Genomic DNA, 16,033 nt, shown 5'->3' with positions numbered 1-16,033 from the left:
GTCTAACAGTTTTTCATGCCGTTGAGGTCTTACAGTTTTTACATGCCATTAAGGTCTTACAATTTTTACATACCATTGAGGTCTTACGAGACCGAGTTTGCCCGTTCGGGGTCTTACGGTTTGGAGATCCCGACCCTGGGGTCGTGCGATTTTGGAGATATCGGCGGTAGTCTCCGAGTGTTCGGGGAACTTTCTGCCTTGGAGATGTTTCATGATTTTCATGGTGCCTCATTGAGGGATTATGAGTTTGGAGTTCCGACCTTGAGGTCATGTGGGTATCGAATTATTGACGCTAGTCTCCGAGTATTCGGGACGTATTTGATGGAGGAATCATTTTAGCAAAAATGTTGAGTTTCCTTTGGAGCATGAGATGCTTTGACAAAAGGCATTCTTTAATTGCTTGACACAAGTATACATAGCTTCTTTGTTGGGGGACCGACTATATAGGCACGGTTCGCAACTGTTTGGCTTGGTACATCATTTTACTAATGGGACCATGGGGGGATGCCCTCCAGTATTAGGGGTCGATTGCAAAAAGAAACCTGGAATACTTGTAGAGTCTTCCATAGGTAGCATGTGGATGTTGCCTCGTTAAAAACCTTATCGGTAAAAACCCTTATCGGAATAAAAACTCGGTCGAAGGAAAAGAGTGCAACGGATGCTTTAAAACCTTAAGGTCTTTAGGATTGCCAAAAAAAACCCTAAACCCTATTTTTGAGTTTATATATATTTTCTCTCTCTAGTGATTTCATGCACGTCTAGGGCATCCATGGCTGCTGCGAGAATTCCCTAGCCTTGGCTGTGGGAGAGGCAATCCAAAGCTCCATAGAAACACTTCCAAACATGGAACAAAAACAGTCATACGCTGCAAAAGTTCAGTCAAAAAAATCTACCACAGTTTTGTCCAAGATCGAGTTGAATCCAGTCAATATCGTTCATAGAGAACCTACGGTGGAATTCACCATTGAAGAGGTTAATGCATTCACCATTGAGGAGGGATTTCACCAAGCTATAATACTCAAGTTTTCATATGGAAAACCAGATTTGCAAGAATTGCGACAAGCGATACCTAAGCAGTTTGATGTCAAGGGGTACTGTAACGTGGGACAACTAGAATTTCGACATATATTGGTAAGATTTGATTTTTTGATAATTTTGTTCAGTTCCTGCCAAGAACAACTGGTTTTGTTAAGGCAAAAGGAGATGAATTCTTCTTTAGGACATTCCCATGGACAATAGGATTTAATCCTCGTGAAGAAACGTCAAGAGCAATTGTTTGCATTTCCTTACCAGATCTGCCTGCAAATTTCTTTGCAAAGAAGTTTTAATATCCATAGCATCAGCAGTGAGAAAGCCTCTTGTTGTGGATAAAGCAACTCAAGATCGAACACGACCATGTACGCCAAGGGTTAAGGTTTTGATTGATTTATTAGGCAAACATCCTAAGAGAGTTAGGATAAATATAGTGGACAAAAATTCTGGAAGAATAGTTGAACATTACCAGCAGATCGTGTTTGATAATCTATCAAAATATTGTACTTGTTGTAAACATCAAGGGCATGATGAAAAATCATGTCGTTGGAGGATCGAGGAAAATAGGGAAGGTTCAAATCTAGTGGATAAAGTGGAAGGCTTGGATAGTCTTGACAAATTAGTAGGAGATGTCAGGGACAATCTTAATGCCAAAAGGGTTGGGCAACTAGAAGTTGAGGTAGCAAAATAAACAATGGTTGCACAGCAGGTTTCACAAGTCGATGGAGGAAAAGAAATTGTTAATAAGAACAATGAAAATATGATGAATCCAGCTGCTAAGGAAAGCACTGTAGGTGATGTTTCAAAGGTTGATAAGGGTCCACCTCTACCTTCACAAGATGTGCCTGCTAGAACAACCTTAGCAAGAATCTCCAATGTTGTGAATCCAATTGTCGAAGCTTATGACAAGTTGGCTAGTGCTGCAAAAATTTTGTCAACTGGTATAAGCTCAAAGAGAGTTGTTGATCGTGTTGAGGTAGTTGTACAAATTAATAAGGATTTGACAGCTGTTGAGCAAGCTTCTGGGGATCAGCTACAGGAAGGTAATGTGGTAATAAATAATGGTAAGTATCCAAGTGTTAAGGCTATCAATTTAGAGTCTAAGCTACCACATAGTTTAGATGAAACAGAGAAATTGGAATTGGATCTACAGGTTACGAATACTGGTAATGCATAGGTTGAAAAAGGAATTGTTGATAGGGCAGCTGGAGAAAAAGATAATGGAGGAAAGGATAGGGTAAATGTAGGACCTATTTCTTTAACTGATAAAGCTGGTTCTGAGGCTAACTTTTCTCGAAAACTAACTGGAAGTGAACAGCAAAAAACTGGAAGGCAAATCTCTGTCGCAGAAGATGTAGCCCAGACTTCTGGGAAAGAAAAAGTTGAGAATAGGAGCATATTCTCCAGTAAAGCCAAAGCCTCATAGGGTAACAACATTGAGTCCCACGATAAAATTGAACATTCATGCTCCTGTTTTCACTCCCAGAAATTCCCCAACTGCTGCTATGGCAAATATAGAAGCTGGAACTTTGGGTCACACTGCTGCGACATCTACCAAGCAGATAGTTACAGTGGAAACTGCACATCAAAAGGTAGCAACACCTACAAATATTGTGTAGCAGCAACAAACAAATCCAAACATCTCAACTGCTAATGCTAATGATGATCGAACAACAACAGCAACTCTAAAATCTAGGCAGCAACAACTTGTGACAACCATTCCTGTTATCTCAGTAAAGGAAAGAAAGCTTCTTGATGCAATGGTAAGCTCCAATCCTTTAAATTCTTTACATCCTACTGGTGTTAGCACTGGTCGTGCAAGTAGAAGCAGGAATAAGTTGCAAGTCATAGCACAACAACAACAAAAGGAAATATTGGCAAATTCTAAGGATGGAAACACCTTGGTAACACAAGGTGTTGATGAAGACTTGCCAAATCTGGTGCTTGCGAGTAGATATATATATATATATGCAGAGTGGGAGGAAGATGACATCTTAAATCAAAGCCGGGCAGAGGCAGCAATAAAAGGTGATTTATCACCTATGCATAGCGGCAAAAGAAAGAAGTCACATACTAGAGAAAAAAGTTGGGACGGCAGGGTGAAAGAAGATGCAAATGTAAGGCAACTTCTAATGAGAATTGCCAAACAAAAGAAGATTACCCAAACTACACCTACAAAATCCAATCATTCAAAGAAGAAAGCATGAATTTTGAAGACATTTTGAAAAGGGTTGTTGATGAAGACAAGCGTCTACAAATTGAAGATTTCACAAGATTAGAGAAGAGAGAGCACTATAGTTGTTTCTTCATCTTTTTTACTCTACCATCACATTAGCATAGTTCTATGTAATATCATCACAGAGTATGTTATAAACTCTGTGATGATCATAGAATATTTAGTTCTAGATAGTTCTTTCTTTTACATACTTGTTAGTAGGTGAGGCTTTTTACTTTGCCTCAATAGGATTAGTAAAGTAAGGTTTAGCCCAGTTTGTGTTGCTCTTGTCTTATGCCTTTGGAAAGATATCCAAATGACTATGAGATTATATGCCCTGACTTTGTCGGCAGCTACACCATGATTCCTCTACATGAGGCTTCCATAAGGGCATTGTGAGGCGCAGAAGAGTGATTATATAGCCAAGGCATAGAGGCAACACTACTGGTGCTATTACCCTCTTATTTGTACTCTTCCTATGTGGTTCTTTTTGCTTTTTATTATTAATAAAACTACACCTAGGCACCTGGCTAGTGGATTGCTTAAAAAACCTTAAGGTCTTTGAGTTGGATCAGCGCATGGATTGCTTTAGTCGAGCGCCTGCGTAAGGGTCAGCACGAAATATAATATAAAACAAAAAGAAGATGTTCATACCTTAGTGGTGATGGTGCTTTCGAACCAAGGAAATGATCTCGCGGCTGCTATTTTTTGTCAATTTATCTCTTAGTCCCTCTGCTGGAGGGGACTTCAGCATTTTCAGCTAGTTGCGATCGTCTTAAAAGATCGTGTAGATGACATGTTGTGACTCGTCTGCCTTGTCCCTTTTGGCTATTTCCTTTTCTCAAGACCGATTTTTGGCTCGATCGCTAAGGAATTCCCAAAGATGGCTGTTGTCGAGTAACCGGGCCACTTCCTCTAGGAGTTGCCGACAATCTTCGATCCTATGCCCGTGCGTTTTGTAAAATTCGCATACTAAATTGTAGTTTCTTTGCAAAAGATCCGATTGTACAGGTCTGGGCCATATGGCGTCTCTGATTTTGCTGATGGCGAACATGATGTCCGATACATCGACATTGAAGTTGTATTCTGATAAGCGAGGCGCCTCTGTTGGCCTTGTGTTCCTATCGAACCCGACTCTATTGATAAGTCCCCAAGGGTTCTATACTCGGTCTATCCTTCTATCGTTGCGAGGCGGGTTGCGCCTCAGAGCGTTCCTTCTGTCTTCGGTGTACGGTTAGTATCTTTCTTTGTTTGACTTTGGCTCCTTCACCAAGAGTCTTCTCGGATATACTAAGCCCGAGAGGTCTCCCAACTGGTCATCTTCGGCCCTGATTTTTGACTGGTACCAGTTGTGGAGGTAGAACCAGGTCACAGCTGGATACTCGATCAAATTATATTTCAATTATTTTGAAGCCACCGAGCTTCGTTCATTCAGACCTTGAGTGAAAGCTTGCACTGCCCAGTCATCGGAGACTAGTGGTAGCTCCATCCGTTCTATTTGGAAGCGAGACACGAACTCTCACAGCATTTCGTTCTCTCTTTGCTTAATCTTGAAAACGTCGGATTTCCTTGTTGCTACTTTGATGGAACCGGCATGTGCCTTTATAAAAGAGTCTGCTAGCACGGCGAATGAGTCTATGGAGTTAGGATCTAGGTTGTGATAACACATCATGGCCACCTTCGAGAGTGTTTCCCCGAACTTCTTTAGTAAGACGGACTTGATCTCGGCATCCCTTATATCGTTGCCCTTTACTGCACATGTAGGCAGTAACGTGTTCATTAGGTTCCGAGGTCCCATTGTACTTTGGGAGTTCTGGCATTCTAAACTTCTTTGGAATGGGTTTCGGGGTTGCTTCCTCGGGGAATGGCCTTTTTATGAACTTCTTCGAATCTACACCTTTCAAGACCGGGGGCGCGCTCGGAATTTGGTCGGCCCTGGAGTTGTAAGTTTCGACCTTTTTGTCGTTGGCTTCTATCATCTTCTCACCTTACTCGATCCTCCTGGTGAGATCCTTGATCATTTTTACGATGGAAGGATCGGTCATCGACCCGTTATTGCTTGATCTCTCCGGTACCTATTCAGCTGGGGGAGCTGTCCCTGGTTCTACCGTACTAAGAGTTTTCTGTTGACTTTGTAGCTGAGCGATAGCTAGCTGTTGTGCCTGCAACATTTCAAAAATAACATGAAGGCTAACCTCCTGTTCTTCCCTCGCCGGGGTTTCCTGAGCTTCTTGTCGATCTCCTTGGTGCACACTATTGTTGGTGTGCGAGATAACATCGACGAGTTGAGTATCGCATGGGACCGCGTCTGCGGTAATTGGGTCCGGTATGTCCCCAGGGTTTAGTGGTGGAACACCAACACCTAGAACAGCCACATCGTTCTTTTCGTGATCCTCAGGATTGTTGTTTTCACCTCTGTTCACTGAGTTAGACATTTCGACCTGAAATCGAAGATCTTGGACAAGAAAAAGCGTGAAAGCTAACTTGCGTTATAGGACAAAACTAGCAAGAAAATAATCACTATTATTTTTATCCCCACGATGGGCGCCAAACTATTTACCGTGAAAATGGTAATAACAATTAAATTTGTTGATGTGACTCTAAAAATACGTGATCTATTTTTATGCTAGTTTGTTAAGCAGTTGTTGCTAAGTATATGAGATTTGGAGACAAAATAAAGTGAAGAAAGGAACTACAATCAAACCGATAGGTTGGTTACTCGGGGCCTCAAGCTTGGCGATTTGGAGCCTCGAGGTTGATCCTGGGCTCGGCTACGAGCTATTGAGGGTAACTGCTATGTGACTAACAGTTATAGTAGGATTGACAGAGGCTCTTTATGGCCAATGATAAGCAATAAATGATGAACAAAATAAGAAGGTAATAAATGAAAGCAATAATATCAAGAGAGTATATGAGAGAGCAAAGAGAATATTTTCTATATTTCTTGTGGAGCAATTGGAGTAATAGACGAACCCTTACAACGTGTCAAAGACCCCCTTTTTATAGGAGGGGAACTTCAACATAGTACAAAAGCATGAATTACAAAAGTAGGAGGATTGGACAGCTAGATGACACCAAGCTCTACCAGTAATAGCTGCATGCCTAGGGAGCTCTCCAGTCCTATCATAACCACGAGCAACATTATCGTTGGTTGTTCTTTTGTTGGGTCCAAATGCACACGTAAGTATACACGGTCCATAAGTAATAAAGTGATAAGAAAGTATCGTTTCCACGAGAATTTATAATCAACTATTATCCAATCTAAGCTATTTATAAATTTAATGCTCAAGTGAGTGTGAAAAAGATGATAGAGAATTTTATAACTAAATTACTATGAACTAAAATAATAAGCAAGCAAGAAAATAAGATCGCAAATAGAGCAACCAAACACTTAGGTAGAATTCAATGATATGGGGCTATTCTAGGGTTATGGGATTAACACCTCTCCTATTGCATTTTTCGGGTTGATCTAATCACTTGACTTATATAATTTGTTGATTAGCAAGGTTTATTATGATCGCGAAGATTTTTCGACGATTTGCTCGCCTATTCGAACCAACCTAAGACTATATGTCTATAGAACAAACTTGACAATACCACACGTATATTTTTTGTGCAAAAATAACCAAGTAAGGCAACTAGAATATGTTTATCCTAATCACGAATCTATTCTTTGATGCCCAGATTCAAGAACTTACTCTATTCAATCCTATATGCAATCTATAGTTCCCACTTTCGAGTTAAACTATAAATTCGTAGGTAGTACTCTATTGTTACCTACGCAATAGAATAATTAAGTGCAAGATTGAATAAATAAATTAATATGTTAAAGTCAAGCAAAACAATCAACCGTCAATTTACGATAGTCAAAAACGACCCATAACCCCATAATAAGAAGGTTCTTAACCACTCATGTTCATAACAATCATCAAAATATTGTTTTCAAACATAAAAGCTATGAATACTAGAAGAAGAATGGAAGAATTGATGAATTTCATGCTCCCTAGTGTTTTGTACTTATGTTCTCTCTCAAAGATGTGTCTCCCTTGCCAAAACAAGTTTAGGTTTGCTTTATACGAGTTGGGGGAATCTTAGGGTCAAAATAGCCGAGTTCCGGGAGAAATAGGACAAATTCACGTCGTCAAAATAACAAATTCACATGCTACCCAGGGCGCTACACTATCCAAATTTCTTACTTTGTTCCCTTTTGCTTCAAATAGTGCACTTTCGTCCTACATTACCTCCGGATGACTCCTAACATAAAAATACCACGAATTAGCGCAAATTATTACATTACACATTCGAAATCTACGAAACATGAGTAAACTACGAGGCAATATGCATATAAATATATATATACTTTAAGCCGAATATCAACACCCCACACTTAGACTCTTGCTCACCCTCGAGAAATGGAACTATAAACTACACCCCAACAATGTACATCTCAATTAGGGAGGAGCAATTCAATTTTTCAATCATACTCTACCTTTGACTATAATCGATACTGGCAATCAAGCATGAACTTACGAAATTCACATTCTTCCCGTTTTAGACATGCCTGAGTATACACAATGCAATTCAACCAATTCAAATAGCCTATCCATAACTACCCTACCTCAAGAGTCGTCTCATTACCGCTAAGCACCCTCAACTCGCGCACTCGCCCAACAAGAGAAGTTTACAACATTACCAATCTATCATGAGATCATGTGCCCTCACCAACAAATAAGAGAGTGAATATAGAAACAGTCCACACATTCAACTATGACTGAACATAACTTTAAGGACATCACACAATTGAACAAAAGTTGCTCACTCTCACAAAGAATTTCATGTGCATCCCGTGGTCGCACTATAAAATTGCCCTTAGTGTACATCTCTACTAATCTAAGCTAGTCAAATCTAGGATTAATTAGGACTTTATGGGTTTTAGGAATAGTGACTAATCCTCCTAAGTACTTTAATTCACTACACTCAAGAATTGAGCTTGTTTTCTTCTCAACCAACTCACTCGCCACAAACCATACACAATATAGTCCTTTCTTCAATTAAGCACTTCTATGTTCCCACTAGCATAAATTAGTGAGATTAGGAGATGTGTATTTCTTCTTTTCTTCTTGACTATCACATTATTTATAAATTTTTTTCTTGCAAATATTTTTCTCTTTCTCACCTTTTGTTTCTACACACACTCCATATATTAAGGTTCATCGACTAGCGGTATTTTTTACAACTTTAGCGCACCTTATGGGCCCTTCCATGGTTTCACTCAAAAACGACTTCCCAAATCTCTCACCTTACTTCTTTTAGCAATTAAGTGCTTTCGGAGGCAAAGGTTCAACAAGCTCAAATTACGAAATAAATCAGGATACGGCTTGTAATGTGGGTGCCAAGGAAAAGGTTTGTAGGCTCAATGGATCTGGTAACGAAAATTGTTTATTTGTAAGTCACAAACACATCTATGATCAAGCAAAGAAACACCTACGTCATCTCCTAGACTAGCACAACTTAATAATTTTACTTTGATTGACATACGGGGCAAGTTCTAGACTACACAGGATAGCACAGAATAATATAAATCCTCACACACACTTTGCACATGACTCAATCAAGACGGTTTTGTTCAACTCTCAAGTCAAGCACGCACATATAGTTGAGAAATTTTAAGAAATAATGGACTAAATGACATACAAGTAAAACAACTGAGAATAGGAATCACAGAGTAGGCTATTTATATTACTTAGGCATCATAATTCAAATCAAATATAATAGGAAGACAGAGTGCATGTCATAGCGTAACGTGTCAGCACCAAACATGTCAACAGGTATCTCAGAGCAACTCTGTTTCATCCTATCCTACTCTTAAAAAAGTAAAAACAAATACCTGATTCAAGCTACACCCTTGAAAAAGAACTGGCGCCCAAAGAAAAACCAAGGGATACTACCTAACTATTCTAAAAAACAAAAGAAACTCTTTTTGGTGCTTTTTAATCGGACCTTTATCCCTCAAGAAAGATGTCCAAGAGATCTATTGTCGGGAAAATTCCGAGCTTTATCTAATATTATATATATATATATATATATATATTCGTCTTTTTAAGTCTACTACTCTAAACTACACTACTTCTAATTACGGGTTATAAAGAAAAAATTAATGAGAAAAGATTTTCATACAATTACACTCAGAAAGTAATTCCCCACCCCACACTTATGACATGCATAGTCCTTGATGCATGATCACAGAAAAAATATTAAAACAAGGATGAGAAATATTTCCTGAGACCCTCTAGGACCTAGCTAGCACATGATCCTCAATATTAAAGATCGGGACAACCCCACACTTAAGCTCAACATTCTCATCAACATCAACTTCGGGTACTCGTACTTCCCCTAATACGCAAAATAAAAATAAACAAAATGTAACACTAAAAGGAATAAAAATAAGAATAAATAAAATACATGCTGGGTTGCCTCCCAACAAGCACCTTATTTATATTCATGGAACGAATCTGCTACTCTGCTCAGGCTAGGCACTTTCGCTTCCTCCTTTTTCCATGGAGTTTTGTCTTTTTGCGCGCTCTAGGAGGATCTCCTCTTTCCTCCCTGACCCTTTTCTCTTTTACCTTTATACATTCAGCTCGCAAGACCACTTCTTCTAACTCGATTTTCTTTTTCATGCATGTAGACTCCACATAAGGACCTTGCTCTATCAATTTTGATTCTACCATAGAGATCATGCACAAATCCTCATAATGCTTAGGAAGGTTAAGTGCCTTGTACACATTAAATGTGATTTCTTCATCATGCACTCTCACCTTTAGCTTGCCCTCCCTCACATCAATAAGTGCCCCTCCAGTAGCCAAGAATGGTTGCCCCAAAATAATTGGAACCTCCTCATCGGCCATGTAGTCATGAATAATGAAATCGGCGGGAAAGATGAACTTCCTCACTCGCAACAGTACATCTTCAATAATTCCTTCAGGCACCGCTAATGATCGATCCGCTAGATGTAGAGTTATAGTAATAGGCCTGGGGGCTCCAAAATTGAGCTGCTTGAACATTGATAGTGGCATTAAATTAATGTTTGCTCCCAAATTGCACAAGGCTTTACCAACCTCGTGTTTTCCAATCGCCAAGGGGATTGTAAAACAACTAGGATCCTTCAACTTAGGCGGGAGCTTACTCTGTACTCTAGCATTCCACTCCTCAGTAAGTGCAACAGTTTCAAACTTTGTCAACCTTTTTTTATTGGCCACAATGTCTCTCAAGTACTTGGCATATTTAGAAACTTCTTGTAGCACTTCTATCAAAGGTAGATTCACCCGCACCTGGCTTAAGATATCTAAAAATGTTTTGTACTTGGAATTATCTTTCGACTTTTGTAACCTTTGAGGAAATAGCGGTGGTGGCCTTACCTCTATCTCCTTCCTATATTTATCATCTTTATTTTCAGCTCTACCTCTGGTTGAGGTACCAATCTTTCAAAAACTTCTTCAGACACATACGTTTTAGGTGGTACCTCCTCCAATGCTTTCCCACTTCTTAGATTAATTGCTTGCACTTATTCAATGGGATTCTTCTGGGTATCACTTGGGAGTGCCCCATTAGGTCTAACATTCTGAGTGGAGGTGACTTTCCCAACTTGCCTTTACAAATTCTTGAATTCTGTCCGAAGTTGTTGATTATCAAGACGGAGTTGTTGATTATTAAACAAGAGCTTCTTTAACAATTCATTCGTATTATCCTCTGCATGTTGTGGTGGAGTCTATGGTATGCTAAAATTTCCTTGAGGCCTGTTACCATTCTGATTACCATCCCAAGAGAAGTTAGGATAGTTTCTCTAGTTTGAATTGTAAGTGTTCCCATACTGAGTATTCTGGTTCATCGGACCCCTGTTGTGATGCCCCATATAATAAATGGATTCAAGATTCAATGGACAGTGGTTACTAGTGTGGCCTTCTCCACATTCTCACAATATGTAGAAATTAGTTGCACATGTTGCGCTTATTGCATCTGTTTCACTTGTTGCATCATCATCTTATTTACTTGATTGACTAACTTTGCTATACCTGCTCTCATGGCTGAGAAATCATCAAGCTCAATAACACCCGCTGCTCTTTGTTTAAGTGTTCTCCGTGGTTCCTCGTCTTCTTGCCAATTGTTATCGTTAGTACTGAAATTGTTCAACAGGGTTTGGATTTCAGTGTACGTCCTAGCCATGCAACTATCTCCACAGGTTGAATCGAGATTCATCTTCGATGCTTCGTCTAACCCATCAACAAAAGTATGACCCAAGACTTCATCAGTCTGACAGTGATGTGGGCAATCTCTAAGTAGCTTTTTATATCTCTCCCAAGCTTGACATAGAGTCTCGCCATCTTTTTGTTGAAACCCCAGAATTTGGCTTCTCAATGACTTTGTTTTCCTTGTGGGAAAGAATTTGATAAGGAATTTCCGTGCTAGATCATCCCATGTTCAGATTGAGTTTGTTAGCTCTTTGTTCAACCACTCCTTTGCTTCCCCCAACAGATAAAAAGGAAACAAGATCAGTCTGACATAGTCCTTAGGGACGTTCGGATAGTTGTATGTATCTGTAATCTCCAAAAAATTCAATATGTGCCTCTGCGGATATTCACGTGACAACCCCACAAATAGCCCTGTGGATTGAATCAATTGCACCATGTGTTACTTCAGCTCAAAATGCCTAGTTATATCAGGCTTCACGATAGCCTGAGTCATGTTTGCGAGACTAGTCCTTGCTGCCTCAATTACCGATCTTTCTTTATTTTCTGCCATCTCGATTGGTTGTAGTTGGACTATAGTTTTTGCTCTTTCTTCCGCCTCCCTCCTTAACCTGTGTAAGAGTCTTTCGTGTTCAGGATCAGGAGGAGGAAGGTTGTTCAAACTGTTTCTTCTTCTTAGCATTCAAGGCAAACAACTGTAGAGTCAGAAACAGACAAATAGATTAACATTTGAACAAAACAAAGAAGAGGTTATTTCAAACAAATAACTAATTTCTACATCCCCGGCAATGGCCCCAAAAATTTGTTGGGTTCAAATGCACATACAAGTATACGTGGTCGACAAGTAATAAAGTGATAAGAAAGTATCATTCCTTTTCCTACAAGGACTTATGATCAACTATTGTCCAATCTAAGCTATTAATAAATTTAATGCTCAAGTGAGTATGAAGAAGATTATTATGATTTTTATAACTAAATTGCTATGAACTAAACTAATAAGCAAGCAAGAAATTAAGAATACAAATAGAGCAACCAAACACTTAGGAAGAATACAATGAGATGGTGATATTCCAGGGTTATGGGATTAATGTCTCTCCTATTCTTTCGGGTTGATGTAATCACTTGACTTATCTAATTTGTTGATTAGCAGGGTTTATTATGCTCACGAAGTTCTTTCGACACTTTCCTCACCTATTCAAGCCAATCTAAGACTATATGTCTATAGAATCAAACTTGATGAGAATGCATGTATATTTCCTACAAAAATAACCAAGTAAGGCAACTAGAGTATGTCTATCTTAATCACGAATCTATTCTCCGATGCCCAAATTCAAGAACTTACTCTATTCAATCCTATATGCAATTTATAATTCTCACTTGCGAGTTCAACTATAAATTCATAGATAGTACTCTATTGTTAGCTACGAAATAGAATAATTAAGTGCAAGATTGAATAAATAAATTAATATGATAAAGTCAAGCAAAACAATCAACCGTCAATTTACAATAATCAAGAACGACCCATAACCCCAGAATAATGAGGTTCTTAGATACTCATGTTCATAACAATCATCAAAACATTATTTTCAAATATAAAAGCTATGAATACTAGAAGAAAAATGGAAGAATTGATGAATTCCGTGCTCCCGAGTGTTTCGTACTTGTGTTTTCTCTCTCAAAGTTGCGTCTCCCTTGCCAAAATAGGTATAGGTTTGCTCTTGGGGTCGAAATAACTGAGTCGCGGGCGAAATATGACAAATTCACGTCACCAGTACCCAGGGTAGCGCGGGACGCTAGCCCTATCGCTGAAATTTTGTTCTTCTAGGATTTACGCCACAGGTAGCACCCCACGATACCCAGGGCGCTACACTGTTCAAATTTCTCACTTTGTTCCCTTTTTGCTTCAAATCATGTACTTTCGTCCCACATTACCTCTAGATGACTCCTAACATAAAAATACCACGAATTAGCGTAAATTATCACATTACACATCCGAAATCTACGAAACATGAGTAAAATGTGAGGCGATATGCATATAAATATACATACTTTAAGCCGAATATCATCTTTCATTAACAAAAGAAATTGCAATATCACATCATTCCAGAAAGGAATGATTCAAATGGAAAATGGCACGAAAGGGTGTAAAAACGCATTCAAGAATTTCGTATTGATCTGAAATATCAGTGCAACCAAATCAAGCAAAGCAAATGAATCGGGGGAATTAATAGTGTATGTCAAGAAATTACCATGGTCCAACTTCTATGATTTAAGAAGGGGTCGTTTGGTTGGGAAATAAACTATCCCATGATTAATTATTCTGAAATTAGTTATCTTGGGAATATTTATCCCACTCTTTTATAGAGATAAAAAAATGGAAATACTTATCCCACCCTTCCATAGAGATAAAAAAATACTATACCCCGGGATTAGTTATACCACGATATTATCCCAATCAAAAAAATAAACTTATTTCAAATTTAATCCCGAAATTAATTATCTCTTATCCCACGTACCAAACAAGCCCTAACAGGATAGATAAGAATGGTCATTTTCTTAAACAAGAAAGTCAAAGTTACGTCAACCCAAAATATAATGCTCCCATTTCTTTTACCTTGTGGAGCAGGAGAACTTCCTTTTTCTTTCTTTTTTTCTTTTTTTGTTTTTCACGCGGTGTCCGATATTTATATTGAAGCCCGATTAAATTTGGATTCGCGCCGGGAAATCCTACATTGAGAGTAAAGCGCTCCCCAATAAAGACGACTCCATACATAGGGACTCAAATTCGAGACTTCTAATTAAGGATGAAGGAGTACTTACCACTCCACCACAACGCTCGCTGGTGGAGCAGGAGAACTTCAAACCAAAAGATTTATATGCCATAAGCAAGTTCTTTTCATCTTTAGGTTTTTCCTTTTTTAATGTCATTAGCAAATAAATTGTTTCTTTAAGGAATCAAATTTGAGGAGCCAAATGACAAAGAGGCTAATATATAGGACACCCGCGCCTTGTACATTTAACAAATTGAGTCATGTTATTGCTTTTGAATTTCAGATTTATCATTAATATTTGAAAGATTTAACTTATATAAATTGTTAATATAATAAAATATTTTTACACTATAAATATAATTTAATAATCAGCTATATATAGTACGTTTTTTATCTTTTTTTTTTAATTATTAATTTTATTTTTATGAAAAAATACCTGTAAATATTTGAAATGACTTGTAATATAAGAACCTTTCACATTGTCAATATAGAAAAGTTACTCTTCCTATTTAATAGATAGTGCTAGTGTGAAAGGAAGTAAATGATCAACACATCATAAATAGGACAACTGGAGCAGTCTGGTTTTTAAAGAAAAAAAAAATTGCATGTGGGCTTTGCTTCAGTAAGCTTATGACAATCAAAATAATGCCATATTCAATGAAAATATGAAATCATTGATCTCAACTAAGCAACATACTTGGTGAAACCTTTGCATTTAAGTCCTTTATTTCATGCAATTAATTCCATAAATATTCTCACTTTAATTTTCTACTCCTCTAGCTAATTTATGTGTTTCTATGATAAAATATACAACAATCAAACCTATTTATAATAATACTTTTATATAATAACCATTCACTATAAAAAATAAGTTTTTCTTGGAATTGATCTTTTATGTTATGTTACAATATAAGTTCTTTATAGTAACACTTTACTATAATATTCAAAAAAATATCGGAATAAACGTGACTGTTATAAAAAGGTTTGAATGTACATATGTCATCACAACTTTTATGGACTTGATATAGGATTATCCATCTTAACTAGTGTATGTAAAAGATATGCTCAACGTTTCCTTTGTTTTATCTCATAATCTATGTATTTTGCTGTATTATTTTTTCTATTATCTTCCCTGCATAAATAAACTTAATCAAATGACCTTTAATTGTCATGAAGTCATGCATTTCGCTGAGGTATCGCCATTCACATTTTTGCAAGTAATCACTAATTATGCCAAATTTGAAGTTTAAAAACAAAAACAAAAAAACAGACTCTTGTTGTTTTTTGGTACAAAATATAGAAGATATCCTATAGTCCTTTTACGGCAGAACTCAGAATTACGCTATCTTTCAAGTACGGAGAGCCCATTTGGATTGGCTTATTTTAAGTGTTTTTAAGCCAAAATCGCTTTTAAGTTATTTTGTAGTGTTTGGATAAAGTGAAAAAGTATTTTTAAGCCAAAATGACAAAAATAAGCAAAAAACTAGAATTCCTGACTTATGGCTTTTGGCTTAAAAATCACTTAAAACAAGTTCATCCAAACGGGCTCTAAGTCTTCACGACATGCATCATTGCAATTGCATCCTTATTGAATGTGATTTTAGCTTAGGTCACCTTGAGATCTAGATCTGGAGCCCGAAACCAAAATATTACTTTTTTGGACTCAAAGTATAAAAATAAGTGAAAAACTAACTGATCACCAATTTATATATAACACATGTGTTGAATGCGCTATATCTTAACGGCACGTTTGTCCGTTAAAGCATAGC

The 16,033-nt window shown here is 37.8% G+C and overlaps 1 non-coding gene across 1 annotated transcript; it reads left to right on the top strand.

Moving 5' to 3' along the window:
- The first annotated feature begins 11,558 nt into the window (after positions 1–11,558).
- On the top strand, positions 11,559–11,665 carry LOC142175007 (small nucleolar RNA R71). Its single transcript, XR_012704204.1, has one exon. It is a non-coding gene; the product is annotated as a small nucleolar RNA R71 (small nucleolar RNA).
- Positions 11,666–16,033: the final 4,368 nt, after the last annotated feature.

Source organism: Nicotiana tabacum, chromosome 20 (genome assembly GCF_000715075.1).
Source record: "Nicotiana tabacum cultivar K326 chromosome 20, ASM71507v2, whole genome shotgun sequence".
Taxonomy (NCBI): Eukaryota; Viridiplantae; Streptophyta; class Magnoliopsida; order Solanales; family Solanaceae; genus Nicotiana; species Nicotiana tabacum.
Note: the sequence above shows the minus strand (reverse complement) of the source record. Positions and strands in the feature narration are given on the sequence as shown.